Below are 21259 nucleotides of genomic sequence, written 5' to 3' on the forward strand. Positions count from 1 at the left end.
CAGATAATCATATAGATGCTAGACTAGGGACCATCAATCCAAAACAATGTCAAGGACAGAAATAAGAATCTGGATATTCTCCTCCTCTGAACACTGAGGTATAATTAATTTGGTTCATCTGTCACAACCTTAGTTCTTTTTCATTTGTATTTTTCCCTGACTGACATCATTAGATTCCAGTATTTTGGATGTCAAGGAAGTTTTCACATTAGGCTATGGAGAAAGAGTCTGTGAAGCCATCTGAAACTGATCTGCTAATAGAAAAAGCTTTAAATCAAATTTGTACAACACAAAGCAACAAGCTTATTAGCACTTTTCCAGGACTAAATGGGTTTTAAGTACTCTAAAAGAACTTGTATGAGAAACTGGTGAACTATTAGCAGGCGGGTAATTCCTCCCTTAGAGCAGACAGGGAAATGGGAGGCAGCACGACTTTTTAACAAAAGAAGAAACTGTAGTTAGGAAGAGAACTGGGCATAGATCTGGCAAACACAAAAACTCCAGCCTCTTGAGAGGAAAGCAGAATCATGAGCCAAGTCTGCTCTCCTTCCCCACCAGCCCTTAAGTAACGCGTTGCTGTTCCACCCTGCTAATTCTGGTATCTGAACTGAAGCAAGACTAACTGATCTCAGAGCAGTTCATTTACTCTCTGCCAGCATGGATATGTTTTTCAGGCACTTCAGTGTACATTAAAAAACCCCTCAAGGGTCTGACTATCTGCTTACAATTGTCTGAAATAGATACTTACAAAGGCCAATTTTTAATTGAGTTTCTTAGACTGTGCACATACCCACCATCATCCCAAATTATTATTTCTCAGCTAATTTGCGCTAAAATGCAAGAAAGAAACAAAGACTTCTAAATTATTAAGTGCCTATAGGGCTCTTGAAAACATTTCTCTTTTAGTGCCCAGGATATTAAGCAGGAGTCCTGTTTGACTCCAATAAGAGGACATTGCAGAAAAACTTTGTGTTCATCCTAACAGGATGGAAAGCCTAGTACCTTTCACATTATTGGACAATAAAAGAAGTCCAGTCACAAAATGAACATCCATAACTCATTTTGTTCCCCTACACAAATATCTTTTTTCCACAGCAAATAATGCTGTTTTTACAACCCTTACAAGAGCAGCTACCCATCCTTACTGCAGGCAAATGAAGAAGTAGTATCAGAAGAAGTTTGATTTGCCATTGCAAAAGCTGAATCTTTGGATAGCTGTAGAACATCACAGCCTTCACTTTTTCCTTGTTTTCTTTCTAGAAATCAAAGAACGAGATCATAGGAACCCATGCATAAACCTCTTGAAAACACCTACAATGAAATACTCAGTCAAATTTAAAAGAAATAGGTCTTAGCATGTGGGGTCATAGTTTCAAAGGAGCTGAGGTAAACAGTCTTCCATCCTCTTAAGAGAGCCACAGCCAGACTTCCCAATGCATTAAGGCATGCAGCAGTTAATAAAAATAATGGGGAAAGGAATAAAGATGCTGAGCTCATGGGAACAGTTAGGCTTTAAAAATTATTCCCAATAAAACAGAGCTGTCCTACCTCCAAGAAGAAAGGGAGAGGCTGTTTGTTTTTAGAAGAAAAATACTAAAAATATCTTCAATTACATTTATCTTAAAAAATGCTGGAGGGAACATACTGCAAGTCCTCTTCAACTGAATCCACACAAATAAAAAAGCAATTAGGCAGAATGTGTATGATGAGTATTTAAGACACTGAAGTATCTTCAAGAATTAGGATACAGCAATACTTGAATCCTAATACAAGATGACACTGAGATTAGGAATGCAATAAAAAACCATCCTGAACCATTTGAACACCATCCCACTTTCTAGTAGCATCCAGGCCACTACCTTAACTCTTTAAGAAACTTCTCCTCATGTTATCTTGCTTGTTTAGCTGTTATAATTACAGTGGGAAAGAAAAAAGGTGATTATTTGCTGCATAACACTTAAGAAGTCCTTCCTTGACACAAACTCCCTCACTTTCCTCAAGTGTAAAATGGAAGGATGACACAAGTTATTACTGGTGTCACGCCTTGTTCAGTGTCCTTGCATTTAGAACAAATACATAAAACAAGAGAATACATACAACTAGAGGAATTCATAAGCTCTTCATAAAGTATATATCAAGCAGACATTCATATGCAAGTTCTGTGCATTGGTTTCTTATATTTTAAAATGTATTCATTCTATTTGATCCATCCATCCTCACATACTTCAGTCCTTAGAATTAAAATAATTCCATTTCATTTCCTTTTCTGTTCTTGTTATCATCTCTACAAAGAGTATGTATTTTTGCTGTCAATATGGCAAAACATGTATCTTTGGTTGCAGCCCAGAAAGAATCCTGACCTTCACTTTCTTATCAGGTAATGTTTCTGTTTCTCCACTCTTGCACGAGGTATCTCAACAATCTTACAAAATCTGTATTACCTCACCTTTTAGCAAGCCTAACTTGGAGCAAATTCCGTCCTCCTAGAGCTCATGTTTCCCTCTCTGCTTTCTACTGTAGCTGTAAGCTATGTTTGGAAACAAAAGGTAAACTCTGTTCCATGTTTCACATTAAAGGCACAATTCAGCTTATCTAGATGAAGATATCTAAGGTGAGGGACTTTGTTTGGGAGGTGGCACCTGAGATCCAGTGTTGTCCATAGAAATGTACCCATGACAGCACCATTCAAGTGACTGAAGACAGTTATCTTTACATAGATTACACCCCAGTCCAAAGGTGATAACTTGTAGATAACTGAGCTACGCCACCACCCCTTTCCATAACCTCTCCTGGAAAAGGCAATTTGAAAGACAGATCCGTACTGGGCTGTTAATGTACAGCACAATCACTTGCAGCACAGTTTCTTGTACTTCTCCCTCATGTGCAGGTATTGACCATGGGAGTGAGGAGGCTTATCCCTTTCACATCCACTGCATCTGCCCATTCAGATTTCTTACCATCCTACTGCTTTTTACACAATTAGACTTCACATTTCGGCTCTTAAGGAAACACTCTTTTGGAAGAAAATTAATTCTCCAAATTGGAAAAAAAAATTGCAAACAGCAAAATCACAGAAATATCCGAAAACTACACATTTCATGTAAGTCCACTTCCATTCTGCACTCTGAGTTTGGAGCAAGTGGAGTGTGATTAGCATATATACCATGTATTGTGGAATTTGTGTTAATCCTCCCTCGGATACACTTTGTAGGAAAAGATAAAATGGTTAGGAAATTGGTGCTAAACTCACATGGTTATTGAAAAAAAAGTGAGAAAGAAAAAGGGTTCTTTGATTCCTGCTGTCTTTTCTCATTATTCACACTGGGATATCCCTATTTATCAGCAAAGGAAAGGAAAAATATATAATGACATTTTCACGGGAAAGGGAAGAAAATACAAGCACTATTTGATTCTTAACTGTTTGGCTACGTTTAGAGTTTCAAAATGTATTTACATTAAGAACCTGAGCTTTGTTTGAATGTTTACTTTATGAAAGTTCTGAGCTGAGAAGCCAGCAGAGTGAACTGCATGATACTGTCAGTGTAAATTACAGGTTCTGTTTGCCACAGCCCTCTGCAATGAGGAGCTGGCCAAGAGCCAAAGGAAAGTGCATAATTTAAAACACTCAATCAGTTATATTCGGAGACATTTTGTTTAGTGTTTAATAAGCTCTCCAGGGATGGAGAAATTACCAAAGCACATTGTCTTGACATGAGCTAAAAAGGTTCTCTCTCGTCACCGCATTTCTGGGAATTTGACATTAATGCATTAGATGAAACAGATCCATATATATACATACACACACATATATACATCCTCATATTTTTGCATGTATGTGTATTGAGATACATTTTATTTTACAGTTTTGCACCCCGGGTGTTCTATACTGCTTTCCATCTTTCAGCTGAAATGTCCATATTCAGTGGAATTTCCATACACATCTACACATTATTCACTCATCTACTCTCTGCACAGTTTCTTGTTTCACATATTGAGAGGACACAATCAAATGCATCACACACAATGCAACATGAATGGAGAGTGAAGGTGGTTCAGGAACTGCTCTTCAGTTTACCTCACATTATGGAGAGAGAGCCTCTACTAACATAAAAACACAGTAACTCCAAAACTAAAAGTAGATCAAAAAGTTTGTTTATTTTATTGATGACAAGGTTATGACATTTTAAACAGAAATTTCTAAGTCCAGAAATTTAGGAAATTCTGCCAAGCCTGTAGGTGCAAAACAAAGGCACTGAAATGGTTAACAGCTGTTTCTGAAGATTCAGCAGCATGCATGAAAAAGAAGGGAAAATTATTTTGAAATCAAATGTATCTCCTATTAGAAATTGAGACATTATTATAGAAAAATTATTCTGTCCCTGCATACCTTACAGTTTAGCTCACACACTTTCCTTAGGCATTCTATATCAAGAGTCCTGTTATTATGCTAGAATAAGTATCCTAACATTGTTTAAAAGATCTTTTTATTCTCTACTTCCAAGTCACAGTGAAATAGCAATGGCTGTTGCTGGTGCCCTAAATACCCATCAATCAATATGAAAAAAAAATAAAGAACTTTTGGATTCCTAGAAGGAAGCAAAGAGAAAGAAATTTGTAATGCTTATTCCCAGAAGGGGAGAAGTCCATCAGAAATGTAAAATTCCTAACCCAATGACCATAATCTCAAAAAGTGCATTTCGGTTTCAATTACTGTCATCTAATTACATTGTTGAAATATTTCTTTCATTAGTGTACGGGTAAGCTATTTTTACACACTTCAATTTCTCCACACTAATTAACTTACATCCTGGGAGTTTACATCTTTTAAAAACATACAAACATTCTGCTTAAAATGAAAGGGTATAAGCAAGCATCAGAAGACATTCTGGACTTTAAAACCCAAATATTTACACAGGATCTCTACTCTACTCATGTTGCATCCTCCTCTTAGAATATATATAAACTTGAAATTATAATTTGCAATAAAGCCCCCAAAGCATCAGATTTGTTGTCTCTTTAGTTTATTCAGAGTTCTCCAGAGGATGCAATTCTTAATCATCTCTAGGCAAAATTTCAGCATGGAAAACAATCTACAACAGCATCACCAATCCAGACAGGATGGGGAAGTAAACAAGAATACTGATCCCCAAGACCCAGGGAAGAAACTCATCCCAGTGCAGCAAACCAACACAGCTTATATTTAAGCCTGATAAAACAATTCCAATGACACTAGACAAAAGGATTTAAAGAATTCTAAATTTTGAAGCAGTTCAAATCCACTCTGTTAAAAGTTGCAGCTGAGAGAACATCCCATCTTCTCAGCGTTAGAAAAGGCAGACTGAACTCAGCTATGACTGTAATATCCAAATCAAAGTCAATTCATGACTCTCCTCAAAATAGCTCATCCCCACTGCCATGTGACAGTACACGTAAGACAGAAAGAAGGCAGGTGAGAATGATTAATCATGCCAATGATTTTAGAATCAGCTAAATTGTTGGTGGTCATTCTTCTAATATGTTAGATCTTTAGGTATCTTCCCTTTCCTGTGGCAACATGCATTAAGTGAACTCAGAACAAAGTTTTGTTCAAGAAGGTAGGAAAAGTTGCATGAAGAGATTGTCCTACTTCAAATTCTATGTAGCAGATTTAATGGGATTTCAGATCTGCAGCTTTGTAAGTGAAGGAGACAGCTACACTTCTGATCAATGCCCCACAACTACAGTCAAGGGTAGACCAGGACTGAAAAGACTCGACTGCAAACCTGACAAATCCAAGTTTAACATAGGACAAAGACACCAACTTTGCACCACAGACAAAGTTGGAGCTGAGTCTACAAATACTCTGCTGAAAACTGAGCATCACACAGACCATAATTCAGAGCATGGGAAATGAGAAGCCCCTTCCCTGCTCCCTCTGCTGAGAAGGCTGCTGCATTCCACAAGAAACTACTCACGCTCGCATGGTCCATGCCCAGCAAGCAGCCAACTCAAGCTCATTTGAAATCTGCCCTTCTACAAGATTATTGCCAGTCATGGCACACAGACATGCTTGAAAACCCTGTTGCTTAAAAAGGCTGTACAAACCACTTGAAGTTTCCCACACCATAAAGATGCCGCACCTTGAGACTGCAGTTACGTGGTGGTGCAGTACAGTGACCACACGTTGACATTTTGCTGACACAGTGGGCAATAACTCGCATGTTTTAACCAATGTACTGAAGCAAAAAGCTCTATCTCAAACATGACAAGTACTCATAGCATGTTATTCTCCTGTGATGGCCAGTTCAAAGGAAAAACTCCAATCAGCTGAAGTGTTTACAGTACATAATGTAGTTATTTCCCTGGCCGTTACTCACTCAGAAACTGAACACAACCAGAACTCTACAAACTGATTCATAATCAGGGAGCAGGGCCCCACAACAGGGATTAAAAGTCCTTGTCCCTTCTGACCTGCATCCCTGGAGTCCACACATCATTAGTGACAGGATTCTGTGTGAACAGAAGTGATTCCACCAGACAACTTACTGAAACAAAAAACACCCAAAATCAAAACAAAAAAAAAAACCAAAACGAAAACCAAACAACCAAAGAAAACAACAAGAAAAACAACAACAAAAAACACAACGACACAAATTATGGGACAATTGAATGCATTTACATTTAAGTAAAACAAAATATACAGTAGCTACCAAATAAGAGTATTTTTATAATTTTCCTGAAACTTTAAAAATGTCTCCTCTTTCTCCTCCAAAACAAGTAGTACATTAAGAATCTTTGTTGTACACATTCCCCTCCCCAGATAAAAAGGAAGAAAAGAAAACCCATAACTAACTCCACAGGTTTCTACAAATTTCAGATGTCATTTCCTGGCTTTTTGCTAACATGGGTGACAACCAACATAACATAAATAGGTTTCCTTTCAAAACATTTGTTTTCATTCCTTCTGCTGACAGTAATTGTGATGTCATTTACTCTGGTAAAGAAACTAGCTGAGATTTATTAAGTTTTCAGTGCTACTTGTTAATACAGAGTATTAACTATGGAGGCTGTTTTAGTTTGGGTTTTTATTAAAAACAAGCTAAAGCTGGCTTTTTATCAATTTTTATAAGTTTAACACTGCATACTTTCTGAATTTAAATAAGATTGGTAAAGCATCTGTGCTTCACAACCCCCAAATAAGCTACATTTGTTGGCATAATGCAAACAACTTAGGAGTATTTCTTTATAACCTCACCTAAGACTTGCCATCTCAAAATGAAATCACTAGACCATAAAATCCCAGAGCCAAAAGAGGTCAGAGAGAAGAGTTAACAAAATCAAAATATCGTTTAGTCAATTTTTCTTTTCCATGTGAGGACTAAAATCCCCACAGAATAAGGGTCATAAGATGACCAACCAGTTGCCAAGTTACAGTTCTCCAAGGGCCCCATGACTCTTGTGAAGAGAGGCCACAGTTCTGAAGGCAAATGTGGTGGGAGACATTCTCCCAGGGTTTTGATTAATCATTTTTCAATAGAAAAAAAAAAACAGACTGCTTTCCTCCTGAGCATTTTTTTGAGATTACTTGTATTGCAGAGTTTTCAGCTTCAGGCTAAACTATATTCCTAAACACACATTTTGCATGTCAACAGATAGGACGAGATTTGATCTTGACTTTCTCAACAACACTCTGCCTTGAAATTAATTATGTAACTCAGGGCACAAAAGTAACTGAGGAAACAGAAAAGGCTACCCACATTCTCTCCACATCACATACAGTTTGAGAAACTGCATTTTGCTTACAATTGTGCATAGATGAATGTGTGGGTAGAAACTCTTCTTTGACTAAGTCAGCAGGTTACCTCAGCACGGACCTCACAATGGAAAACGCTATTTTGGATGATGCCAGTTTCCAGGACGGCTATTCTTTTCACTGAACAGAAAATCTTAGGTTATATTAAGCCATAAACATTCTTGCTAACTCAACATGGTAAAAAAAATTTCCTCTTTTAAAATGAGAATATGAACAGAGGTAGGTTTGTGGATGTGCATCCAGATTTCCTCCTCTATTCCCTGGATGAGGCTCTGAACCTCTCCCATCACCTTCCACTCCCTCAGAGGGCACAGACATTACAAAGGCACTGCAAGACACAGGCTACGTATAGAAAACTTGAATAAATGGAGCATAAATTTTTGACTTTAAATAAATCAGTCCCTCAGAAGTTAAGTGTACCAATTATGTGGCTAACGTCAGGGCAACAAATTTTTCCTTGCCTTCCTATTGCCATATGCCTGTCATTTTTTTCCTACAGTTTCCCCTCACTGTTTCAAACATATGTTGCCACTTATGTGCCAAGAAAGGAATCTCTGAATTACCCCCTTCAAGTATGATGAAACGGCAGACTGAACGGAGCCAGAGAGAGCACCATTAGCAGTTGTTCACACTTCTGTTTTCTCTTAACTTTCTCATCGCCAGAGTTTGTTCCTCCTATGCAATGGGACATAGAACTATAAAGCCATCTATGACTCATGCTGCAAAATATATAGATGCAGCAACATACCAGAGAAGCAATTTTTTTTTAAAGGCCACCTTAAATAAACTTTTTCTCCTTTCAGCTTCCAGACGGAAGATTCTTTTGTGAATTGCTTACCAAAGCATCAACACTGGGGATCCAACATTCTTTTCTTGTAAACTCACTGCTCAGTTTACCAGTGGTTTGCAGTCTCTCTTCCTGCAACTGCTGCTTCCCAGGGTCATCCTGGGCACATACTTCACAATTCCAGAGCAGTGGACCTCAAAGAACATCTATGACACTACACGTCCTCTTGTTTTGGCCATCAAGAGAAGCACATGAAAAGATAAAGCCGTGTAGAGAATTGTTCAGGGAAAGGTGGGAAAAAAAAAAGTAAAGTATGAATGGAGCAGGGGAAAATAATGTCCAACCAACCAAAAGAGCAAGAGAGAAGTAAATTTGATGACTTCAATTCCCATGATGCCAAGTCATTCATGCTCCTGAGGGTGGTCGTTCAGCACCCTGGAAATCCAGCTGAGTGAAGGCCCACAAGGATACTGTATCTTCAGCACACTCTGAAAGCAGAAAAATGCTCCCCACTAAAACAGAAGCAAGCAGCTACCTTGGCACCATTAAACATCAGTAATTAGTCCATCAAGAAATGCATTTTTTAAACAGGTTAAAATAATCAAGCATTTCCAGAAGGCACTCAATGATAAACAGTCTAAAAGTAAACATGTTGGGTAACTTCAAGAGAAGTTTCATGGAATAAAAAGTGTTATTAAACTAAGTTGTGTTCAGGTAAAACTAATTTCTTCTTCTCTGATTCTTCTATTTTCTTCTCTGATGCTCTTGAACTGATTATCAACATCACAATTGCCATGTGGTAACACTTTTCTTTTTCCTCTTCTGGATTTGTTTGCCACTTCTTTGATTGGTTGGTTTCAGGTTTTAGTTGGTTGGTTGGTTGTGTGGGGTTTTTTGTTGGTTGCTTGGTTGGCTTGCTTTTTTTGATTGTTGGATTGTTTTAATGTGATGAGAACACAAACAGAAGTTTTTAAAGGAAAAAAGGGAATCATATATTGAATGTCAGAAAATTCATTAAATTGCATAATCAGAGGCTAAAGAATTACCTTTTGCCTTCCTTTAATTCTCAAGGGCACAATGAAACCTATAAAGACACAAAGCCTGAAATCTCATATTTTTTTAATTTTGTAAGGCCATTTTTAGTTACTTAAAGACATAGGTCTTTGCTAACAATTGAAACTATCCAACATGTCTTACTTCCATTTACACTGTTTTACTGAGTGACTCTTCCTGGATATAGTTGGGATATTTTTACCTAGTTTTTAAACATAATTGTCATCCTGGTGTTTGATGTTTGATACTTCCAAGGTGTCCTACGAAACCAACTGTAATTCATGCAGCATTACACTTTTCCTTAATTCTCAGAGTAGTTGCCTCAAAAGTGGAGTGATCTTGTTCTTATTCTTTTTCAGTGCCACAGATTTCTGCCCTTACTGATATGAACCTCATATTTTCTGTAAGTTAATAAGCAATTTGCTTATTCCTCAACAAATAGAAACATAGAAAATAGCAGAAAGCCTCATATTTATGGTGATTCAGAAGTGAAAATTTAAAGAAAGAGAAAAACCTCCACCACTTCATTCCATCATTGAAATGAACAAAAAGGGCAGAATAACACACTTCCAAATTGTTTTTTAATTCTGACTTCCTTCAAAAATCATGTAAAGAAAAGAAACAGTCATCAGGGTAAAGGAGTAAATGACACAATGATCATGAACGAATGCAAAAGTTCTTTGGTCTTTTTGCAGAACAAGAAATATTCAGGCTTAAGCCAGAGATACCAAAAAGCAGGAAAGTCATGTGGCAAGTTCCACATATCAAAAGAAAAAAATTCAACAGGCTGATGCTTCTCTGACAAAACCTGGAGGGGATGTGTGTGGTGGTGGAATCGATTTTGTTTTCCTTAACACATCAGTATATTTAGCTCTTGAAATTAACTAATAATCCTTTGCCCCAACATCTGCTCCACAACTGGTATAAATATCATGGGGACCCTGAAAAGAGAGATATCTGCATGAGTAACCATCAGGGAGAAAATTTCACATAACCTCCTCCCCACTTTTCTAAACAGAGGTGCTGATGAGTAAAAGTAAAGCAACTGGTAGGATGTTGAACACAACCTACTGCTCGTCCAACGGGTCACAGCTGCAACTCACACTCATCAAAAATTGGCATATTAACGATACTCATCCTACTGAGTGTTCATCAATGCTCTGTCCTGTGCATGTATTTCCAGAACTAAAGGTGAAGAACTACAATGTCTGCTGTCAATGGATAAAAATAGAGCAAAGTTTTAAATAAGCATTTTCAGTACTTGCCTTGCTTTTCACTTGAGGACCTTCAGTATTACACACCGGTCTGTCCCAGTGGTCCTTGAAGGATCAAGGCGAGCATTTTGAGGCCAACACTTCCAAAATCACTATCTTGTTCCAAGATTTTTATGGGAGCACTGACCATCTGGAACTGATTTGGAGAAGAACTGGGGGGATTCTATGAAATGACCAAATGAAATTTATTATTTCCAAGGATATGTTGGGACAGGCACAATAACAAAAGAAGTTGCCAACAAGTTCCCACTCTTCAACAAATATATCTCAAAAGCAAAGTCAGTATTGATGGATTACTCATACTGGTGCCTAATTTAGTCTGGGAGCAGTGCAAGAGGGAAGAGAGAAACAAAACCCATGGCCTTGGGTTCAGTCAGTATTTTCACTGAAAAACACTTTACAGCCTAAAATGTACACCTACCTAAAGGCTGACTAGCAGTTTTAATTTGAAAGCTTGGTGCAATTTAACCCTGAAGCCACGTATAAAAACTGAATTAAGACAACACAGGAAATCACATCTAGATCATCATAACATAAAGCTCAGACTTTTTATGTGGGGGGGGGTTTTGTCTGGATTTTTTTTAACATGGTCTCATTTCCCACAGAGTGGGGACTTACCTATTTATTTAATTTATTTTACTTAATATGAGGTTTATGAAATCCAGGTTCATTAAAACTAGACTGAGATCACACAAAATACCATGACAATCAATAAAAGACCAAACCGGTATCACTTTCATGTAGCCTGAGAACTATAAATTTCATATTATACCTTTCACAAGAAAAGGTCTTACTAAAAACCAGATCAGTTCTGAACTGGACCAATTAAAATTACCAGACACATAACAATAATTTTGCACATATGGCCCCTAACAAATGAATAACTCTAAAAAGTGCTTAAATTAGCCTAGAAAGACAAATTTAATATTCCATAACCAAAAGAAATTCTTTCCAGTATTTTTAAGTGGATCATTTTTCAATAAATTAAAACCACAGACCGAGTGAAAATTGGTCTACCTCCTTTGAATTCATTAACAACAGTAATTACATCCCATGAAAGTACAGCAAACCAGTCTATAAACATATCCGTAAAACTCGTTCTGTTTGTTTCAATACATTTAAGCCCATTTACAGAAACAAGATGAACTCTTTCAACCAATTTAAAATCTTATTTTCTTTAGCTGTACTGTTCCCAAGTGAGTCCTATCCCCAGGCTATTATTTCACTTCATAGTTGTTGATAGGATGGTTAAGAAATGGTTAATTCTGCAAGATTACGTCTTCCATATGCAACTACCATTCAGCATCCCACCCTAAGGGTACAATCAACCAATAAAGGCTTTGTTCTGATTATGTAATGCAGATATTTGATATCCCACTTGAGAGCTGTTTTGGATGTAAAGACAGCTATAGCATAGTGACTTGCAATTAAGATGATGTAATATTACTTTGGAAGTAACAAAATATCTGAGCATGCCCAGTGTGAACCTGAGAACTCAGAAGTCCAAGCACTTTTTGGTCTGAAACACTCAACTGCCCAAGAGCTGTGTCTCCCTTGATGGATTGCTTGCTCTGTAGCTTTTACAAACTTTCTGACACCATGAACAGAATCACAATTTTCTTCCAAACTAGTCACACAGAAAAACCACTCAGAACAGCCCAACTGCATTTGAATTTAACAGGTTTTCAAAGAATGGAACAAAACCCTCTCCCAGCTTGTGTCTATGAATAAGAAAGCAAAAAATGTTTTCTTTAAGGAACCCTAATGATGCCCAAAAGGCATCAGCCAAAAGAACACATAAAAGATCTGTCCAATTCCTAAGAGACAAATTATATGTGGAAGTCGAACTTTTATCAATACATCCATAGCTTAAGAGTTATGAAGGTGTTTAACTTAGGATTTACATTCAAATGTTGCACACAAACACATTCCCATTATGTTCATTGTTCATCAAAGCAGAAACAGTAATAGATTATGAATGTCATAAAACCATGTGCACAAACATACACTTTTAAGGACTGTCACCTGATACGTTTTTACATAGCACAGCTTTCCTATTTCAGGTCAATGAAGAAGTGCTTTTTAAAATAGAAAAAAAGTTTCCCAAAAGTAAAATATTCAAAAATTCACCAGGAAAATCACACAACAAAACAATAAGACTCTATTATCAGCTCAGTAAAGTTACTCTCAATTAAGAAATTACAATGAATAATGATGGACAGAACAATGTCAGAGTCAGAAGAATGAAGACAGACAAAAAAAATCAAATCTAAGGCTCTGCTAGAAAACAAAGTGAACATTTTTCTTCATTGTGAAAGAGGTGATTGCTTTCACTGTGCTCAATGCCATGCAATTGACAGTTGGCCCTACTTGAAATAAAAGACTTCTAAGCTAAGTGCATGCAGAAATGCAAGACAGCCATTGTCCTTTCTAAACTCAGATTAATGTCCAAGTGAAAGGCTTGTGCTTGAGACTCTGTGTGGATTACTTCCTGATTCTGGACCGCTTTCCTTTCCCACTGACCTCCCTAAGGGAAAAACAGTGCAATCAATAAGCCTCCCTGAATTTCAGTACAAATGCTAAAAATACCTCTAACCATTCCTTCCCAGTCACTTCATTGGACATTGGCATCTTCACATGGTCCTTCCTCCACCTTCCAAAAATCTACTAATGAATTTCTTTCTTTCAACATGAGAGACTGGAACCTCACCTGACAAATGTTTGCCATTTTATTGCTTTTGGCTCCTGGATGCTCTTAAAAAATAGAGACTAGCACAGAATAGCACAAGAAGAGAAGAGAAGCAACCTGTTAATAGGTGGTGAAGAAGTTAAAGAGAAAAAAACCCAAACTTCATGGGGTGACTTGGTCTCTCTGTTATACTGCAATTATGAAAAGAAACAAATTATTATACTTGCAAAAGGATGCATAAACATGATTTCTCATCTTCTTTCTGAATTACTTATATTAATGCTATGTTCTGAAGCCTGTAGGAATTTACTACCACAAACGGGCAGCTTTCCTGCTTTTGAGAAGTACCTAAAACAGAGAAGATGCTTCCAGGAAAGCATTTTCCAAAATACTGAAGCAAAATTTGGTTAAATGACTCAAACTCTGTGGCAACAACACGTGTGGAACACAACACATAGCAGTACAACATTTAAAGCTCAAGTATCACAAACAGCCCTCAGTCACTTCTTCTAAAAAGTAACTAGGTGGAAGAAACCAGAATCAGTTGGAACCATCGTCCATAAAAGTTCAGAAGTATCCACAACTCCTTTGTATACAATTGTATATGCAAGCTTTTCAGAACAATTTCTGAAAGGTCTGGAGGCACTTTAGAAGTCGCTCCCACTCTGCCCCTGCCCTCCACAAGCCCCTGAGCTGTGAGTGTTTCTGCTTCAGGGATACCTATGCCTACCAGAACTGCTCCAAGAACTGCTACCACCTCCCACACTGAATACTGAGCAAAATATACTTAGCAACATCTTTTGGGCATGACATCTTCACACAGATAATTAAAAGCTAAGGCTCCACTTACGTTCCCAAAACCCAAGGTCAAAGGCAATCCGTAGCTCTCAGTGTTTATTCTTGTCAAGCCCTCTATAACCTTATGTCACTCTGGACAGTTCTTAGACTTCTAGCAAAATAACTCCTGTTTTGGTAGTGTTGGATTCATGTGTGCTCGCTTCTTTTCCCCAGCAACAATGTCAAGGACTGGATTGTTTTACGTGAGAACAGCCTCTGCCATCTACTATGGAAATTTGAAATAAAACCAAATAAAAACAGAAAAATAGAATAAAATAGAAATGTAAAGAACTAAAAAACTTCATGTGTCTCAAAACACAGACATCTTAGAGCAGGAAAAGCCAACTTGAATCAAACTAAGAGGTCATGCACAACTGCATGTCATTTAACCATAGGAATTCAGAAAATACTTGTTCTTTTGCAACTTTCTAGTTGTAGCTCCTTGTTTATTATACATGAACGGAGACATTTCTTTATGGATCATGTTAAAAGTTAAAGTAAACAATAAGTGGGGTCATTTTCCACAAAAAGGCTGCAAGCAGTATCAGTCCTTTCTGCTGGCTGGAGTTTTGCACAAATATTTATCTATACATTAGTATGTATTTGTTGGGGAGGAGAGAGAGGGGTGAACAACCCAAAGATCAACAAATTTAGAATGCTTAAATCTTTGTTCTGTAGTCACCTAAGAGTCATAGAATCATAGAATAGATTGGGTTGGAAAAGACCTCCAAGATCATCAAGTTCAACCCTTGGTCCAACTCCAGTCCATTTACTAGATCATGGTACTAAGGTCTACGGTATTTTGTTGTATCCATTTAAGAAATCAGCCTATTTAACTTTTTTCTTGAGTAACAATACAGTTTGCTTATAAGACAAATTATTAGCAATTATCAAAAGTACTATGAGGTTTTGTAGCAAAAGACACCACTTCAGATTTAATTTATATGAAATTGTATCACTACAAGAAAGAACCCAATACACATCATTGTATTTAATCAATTCTACACAGTTCATCATGATCACATATTTTATAAACACAATTTGTATGGACTGAGCTATGTTTTATCTAATCAATATTAATTTTCGTATTATGAGCTTCTGAGTTCATTGCTCAGGGCAAATAAAAGCCAGAATTTATGCTCTGTCAGAATGCTTTCAAGTAAGTTACCAATAGGAAACAATGTAAAAAGGAATAAAAACTTCATCCTTATGACTAAAACTAGGTAATTGGACAAAACAGATTAAAAACAAAGTATTCAACAACTAAAAAACTTCGCAAAACTGTACAAAATAGAGCAGACCATTAAGTAGTGGGAAAGGTTGCAGGGAAGACTGTCAAAAGACCATAGGATTTCAGAGACTAAAAAGGAAATTTTGTCTTTCCTTCAGGTGCTTGAACAGGATTTCCTTAAACCACGTTTTTTGTGCTTGACTTTAATTTTCAAGCATGAAGCAAACTGTAGGTTATTCAAGCATTTAGTTCAACTCTTAAAAGACTTTCTGAGTAATAGTCCACCCTGTTGACATAACACCCAGAGACATGAGATCAATAAAAGTGTTCCCAGATATGACACAACTACAGTATTGCTGAGTTGAAGGTAATGGTTCTTAAGGCTGACATGTCTCATGTGAGCTGCCGTAAAAAAGCCAAATTAATACCCTTTTGTATTTGTTCCCCTTCCTCACTCAAGGGTTTTGTGAAATTTTTGTTGCAGACTCTGGAGCTGTCTGAGTCTGTTAAACACATTTTCCCAAGCCCAAGAGACTCCTTGAACAGTACCTGCTGTGGGCAAGACTAACACAAAGAGCTACATGTGACTATACACTAGGAGATCAAGAAATTCTAAATACTTTTCCAGACCAGAGAATTGAACCACACAACTAAGTCACATTTCTAAACTATGAATCTATCAGATAGCTCAGCAATTCTGAATCCCAAAGGGACTGAAGTTTTAGGAGTTACATGACATCCCTAGGAACTGACAATCTAAAACAGCCTGTCTAGGATACATTTGCCTCTGCATTATTTCAATACATATTCCTTGACCAGGTATTGAAATCACCAATAACTTGAAGCACAGTGCTTTAAAGAGGGACTAGTGAATAGCTACTGAAATCACAGAGAATAAGAAAAGCCTTTTAAAATGCATTTCATAGCATGAATCCTAAGGCAGGGGAGATTTATCAAAGCAGAAAAGATGTCTGTTACTAGATAGGTTTTGCAACACATATGCAGCATCTAGAGACCAAAGAAGGGCCTCTGGGCCCAAGAACATGACTTATTTTACTCTACTACTGCAGGCAAAAAATGTTTTCTCTCCTTGCAAAGTCTGCTTTCTTTAGGATCCACTGTCATTCTTTTACCACCTTACTCCTTTTCAAACAAGCTCTTTAATAGCTACATTTTCACTGGGTTAATCTGAAGGAGGCAAGAGAAACCTGCTCAACAGAGTCATAACAATGAAATGTAGGACTCAAGATACATTTTAATTCTGGATTCTCTCTACTTACCCACTAAGAAAGAAAAGGAAGTATGACAACTTCATACTCCTCTTTGTATAATACCAATGGTGCCAACAAGCCTTCTTACAGTTCCTATGCTGCATTCAAAGCCGTAGCCATCCAAGTGTGTGCCTGACAAGCGCATGCTCTCAAAGCTTCATGAAGCTCCTGTAAAACTTGCAACCTGCAAGAAAGGCACTGAATGCCAAATCCCTGCATGCTGGGCCTTGCACTCCAAGCCACTGGTGGAGCAGCATCACCCAGCAACAAGGGAAGAAACAGACCTGAAGGGAGAAGCATAAGGGAAGAGATATGATATGATATGATATGATATGAAGGTGAATGATATGGAAGAACTGAACAAACCTGCAATAATGTTATCTATTTTTTCACTTCATATCATAAAAGCTTTGAAAGGAGTATCCACCACTGGGACCATGTTCAATTCATGTCTATGCAAAAAGTTGAGTCAACTTGACTCAAACCTGTACTGGTTTTATTCAAATAAGAATTAAACTGCTTAGAAAGAGGTTTGATCACTTTGAGTGAAACGACTGAATTCACAGCTTAGGATGATCTGAGACAGAGTTTTATGTATCAGGCCTGAAGCTCAAAATGTTTAAGCCACACCATTTTACTGAAGTTCTACAAAAAAAAAAAACCTTTCCTTGTCTGAATTTGAAAGGAGATAGATGAAGAAAAGTAGGCAACTAATTGCATAGAGGCACACATTTTTTATGAGGTCTAATGACCAAAGACAGACATTCAAAATATGTTCTACACCCAAGCATGTCCACAGACATGGAACTCAGAACTTTCCAAGGTACCTTATTGCACAGTCTTCACATGATTACAACTCATTTGTGCTATTGCATTAATACTGAAATGACTGTCATGCCTCAAGAAACAGCCCAACTAGACAGGCACACTTGTGGGTGGGAGGGGTGGGGGTTATAAAAAAATCTCACTGCAGAACCCACCACAAACAATACAAACCTCCAACCCCAAACTTCTTAAAATACACTATTGTATAGAGTTTTCATAAACTTAAGAACTGTATCTTGTTTCATTACAGAGAAAAGATTACTTGGCTATATATGGTTTATAGAGATTAGAGGAAGGCATAAAAATTAAGTTCTATTATTCTTTGATAAACTCTGCCGTGCAAAATATGCCCTTTTCATAAAAACCTATCATGATCCCCTGTGCAAAAGGAAACCATCTCACAAGCAGTTATCACACGCTTGCAAGTTCTCCTTAGAAGTTATTAGTACTTAAGAGATGCAGTCAGCAACTTCCCAAAGCAGCAACCAAAACAAAGGGATCTAATTATCCCTAATATTTGGCTAGGAATTCTATTTGTATCTGCCAAAAAAGGGGAGTATAATGGAATCTGCAAACAATAGGAGGGTCTGGGAAAATATTTCTTCCTGCTGCCAAAAAAATTAAAAACATACAGTAATGAAGATATGAATCTCTTTCTGTCCGTGGTCCACAGTACAAGACACATGAATCTGAAGAATGTTATCTTTAGAACTTTCCCCTGCTTCTGCCCCTTGCCTTCCCCGTGCATTTATGAGTTGTCAGTGCATTTCAGATTGTCACTAAGCCATAATAGCCTCCATATTTCCTTATTGTAATAGTCACAAATTAATCTATACATCAGGATAAAAAACACTAAAACACTTTACTGATGAAATCTAAGAGACCATCAAACACAATGCTAGAAGAAATAGTAAAGATAAATTGGGTAGAAAATGTTTGAAGGATGCTATTACTTCAAGAAATAATTAGTGAGCCTTCTTACACTGAGTTATGCCAAAACTCCCAGACTTCAGAGACAAGGCTGAGCACACAGTGGAGAAAAATCCTTGAAGTCAAACGAGTTATTAATAAAACACTAAACAGCAGATTCCATTTACGCAAGGTATTAATATTCAACTTGTCAATCCTGCATATGTTTCTGCTCGCCAGGTATCATGTGGAAAACTTAAGCACACCACCTCTAAAAAAGACAAGTTTGAAGTAATGTAAAAATACTATCTTTTGTACCTCTGTAGATGTCTATTTTGGGAATATGAAAACCTAAAGATTTAGACCCAAGGAAGAATTTCAAAAACCCAAGTTTCAACAATATCTACATGAGGTAAATGTGATAAAGAGCCTGATTTAGCCAAGCATTTCAATATATCATTAAAATCAGACTTCTGCTGAAGTCCTTTCCTTTTTCAACAAAAATACACAGGGCTATGTTTTAAGTGCTTTGTTGAACTGAGGCCCAAGTTCTAATTTCCTTTATTTATCTTAGATACAAAATGGCCAAAGGAAGGGGTCAAATGCTGCAACAGATAGGTTATGGGTTTAAGGACACTGGAACTGCTGCTATGAATTGCCATGGGAAGTCAAAGGAAAGAGAAGTAGTTTAACGATGGAAGTAATAGGAGGAATTCAGATAGTTTAAGATAAAGTCTAAACAATCGTCTCAAAGTCTTTTAGCTTATTTGTCCTATCATTTCCCTGCCTTGTACAGTCTTCCATCTTTCCAGCTTCTATTTTTTTCAAGTAAAATTTTGAGAGAACGTGAGCACAAATAACACCAAACGATAAGCAGAGAGACCAGACAAAAGTCACTGCAAGCAGCCTGCAGAGAGCAGCCCTGCATTGTCAGGGGTGAAACAAATGACCTAACAAGATTTTCATTTGCTCTCTAATTTCTACAAATTTGGTTACTTTTGCTGTCACAATGCTTGCAAATGCACCAATTATGTGCAAAACAATGTCCAGTAACTAAGGAAACAGAATTCATTTTCAGGGAGCAATGGAGAATGAGACAGGCAGAGCTGCCTGCCCAAAGGCTTTTTTTTCTCTTTGATACAGTTCACCAGTGCCAGGATTCCACCTACAGATACTAGAAGACACTGTAAGAAAGCAGTAACAAAAAGCTTCTCTGCAACTCTATTCATTGCCTCAGATATAAATAAGCTTTTCACATTATAGTAATGCAAAACTTGGAGTTTTAATCATATAATTCTTTAAAAGTACTTGGAATAATACCATACTCTGTCCTGACTTCCTTCTCTTATATTGTCACAACTTAATGATGCTCTTTGATAAAGCTGGTTTGTAGAAGGTCGCAGTTGTGCACTTTTGCATTGCAGAGGAGAATTAAGAAACTAGTTCATACTTTGGCCATCCCGAGATGTAAACATGAACTTTTAAACAGGAGGACTTGCGCTCCTATTCCCTGCTCCCAGACTGCCAACAAACTTACCATCAGCACTATCTGAGCTGCATTCCTTGCAACTCCCAAACAGAACTGGACTGCAAGGATGGATTTTTGATTACCAGCTTTTAAGAAGTCCTCTTCTTCAAAGCTGTGCGTGGCCTAAAAGAACTGTTTTCATGTGGGAGGACAAAAATGCAGGCAATTTTCATATAGATTACAAAAATGGGGTGTATGCAGATGAAGATGCAAAAAAAAAAAAGGCAAAGGGAAGGAAAGGAAAAAAAGTTACCAAATAAACTATAGAAACAGTAGTTTTCACTCTAAGCATTTCTATGTTTGCCTACATGCACATGTATGTAAAAAACAATGCACCCACATTTTACTCCTAGTCCCTTTCCACAGTATAACTTACCTGGCTCTGCCCATAAATTAGAACTGAATACAGCAGGATCTTCACAGCCTGCCCTAAGACAGTACCTTGTACCTGCAGTTGTCCTGTCTCCTGAAACAGAGGCCCAGCAGAAAGGGTGACTTTGTGGCTGAAGATGTGTCCCATACCCAGGCCACCTGGATGACCTTTTATATAATTCAAATGATACACTTTGGCATAATACTTTTGAGAAAAACTAGACAAAATGTTATTTTCCAAAAACATTAGTCAAGTCATGGAACAGGCCAATTGGGGCTAAAGGTTATTTTGTTTTTGTTTGGCTTTGATTATCAAATCTTCCTAGAATAGCAAATAAAATATTATCCTGTCTGACCGATGCTATATTTAAATAAGACATTTCTCTATCTCCAAAACAATTTTGGAAGGGTTAGTATGCAGTGTTGCACTATTAAATAGATTTGGAAAGTTTGGATCAAGCACCCAAATCTGAACTTCCACAGGAATTCATAAAGGAGACACAGCAGGATCACTCACACACATAAGCAGCACATTTTTGAGGAAGTCTTCATCTAGTAAGGGTGCAAAGAGTTGCCTGAAATTTTCCAGCAAAATAATAAGTATCTTTTTCAGACTACACTGTGGGTAAAGATGTGCAAAGTAGCTAAAAGATGTCTGCCTTGTTAACGAAATGCAATCATTTTAATCACC

The 21259-nt window shown here is 37.3% G+C and overlaps 1 protein-coding gene across 4 annotated transcripts in view; it reads right to left on the reverse strand.

Annotated features, from left to right (window-relative positions):
* The window catches only part of CMSS1 (cms1 ribosomal small subunit homolog), a 225945-nt gene that overhangs the window by 166400 nt on the left and 38286 nt on the right, over positions 1–21259 (reverse strand). The window lies entirely within an intron of this gene.

The sequence above is a fragment of the Pithys albifrons genome, chromosome 1 (genome assembly GCF_047495875.1).
Source record: "Pithys albifrons albifrons isolate INPA30051 chromosome 1, PitAlb_v1, whole genome shotgun sequence".
Lineage (NCBI taxonomy): Eukaryota > Metazoa > Chordata > Aves > Passeriformes > Thamnophilidae > Pithys > Pithys albifrons.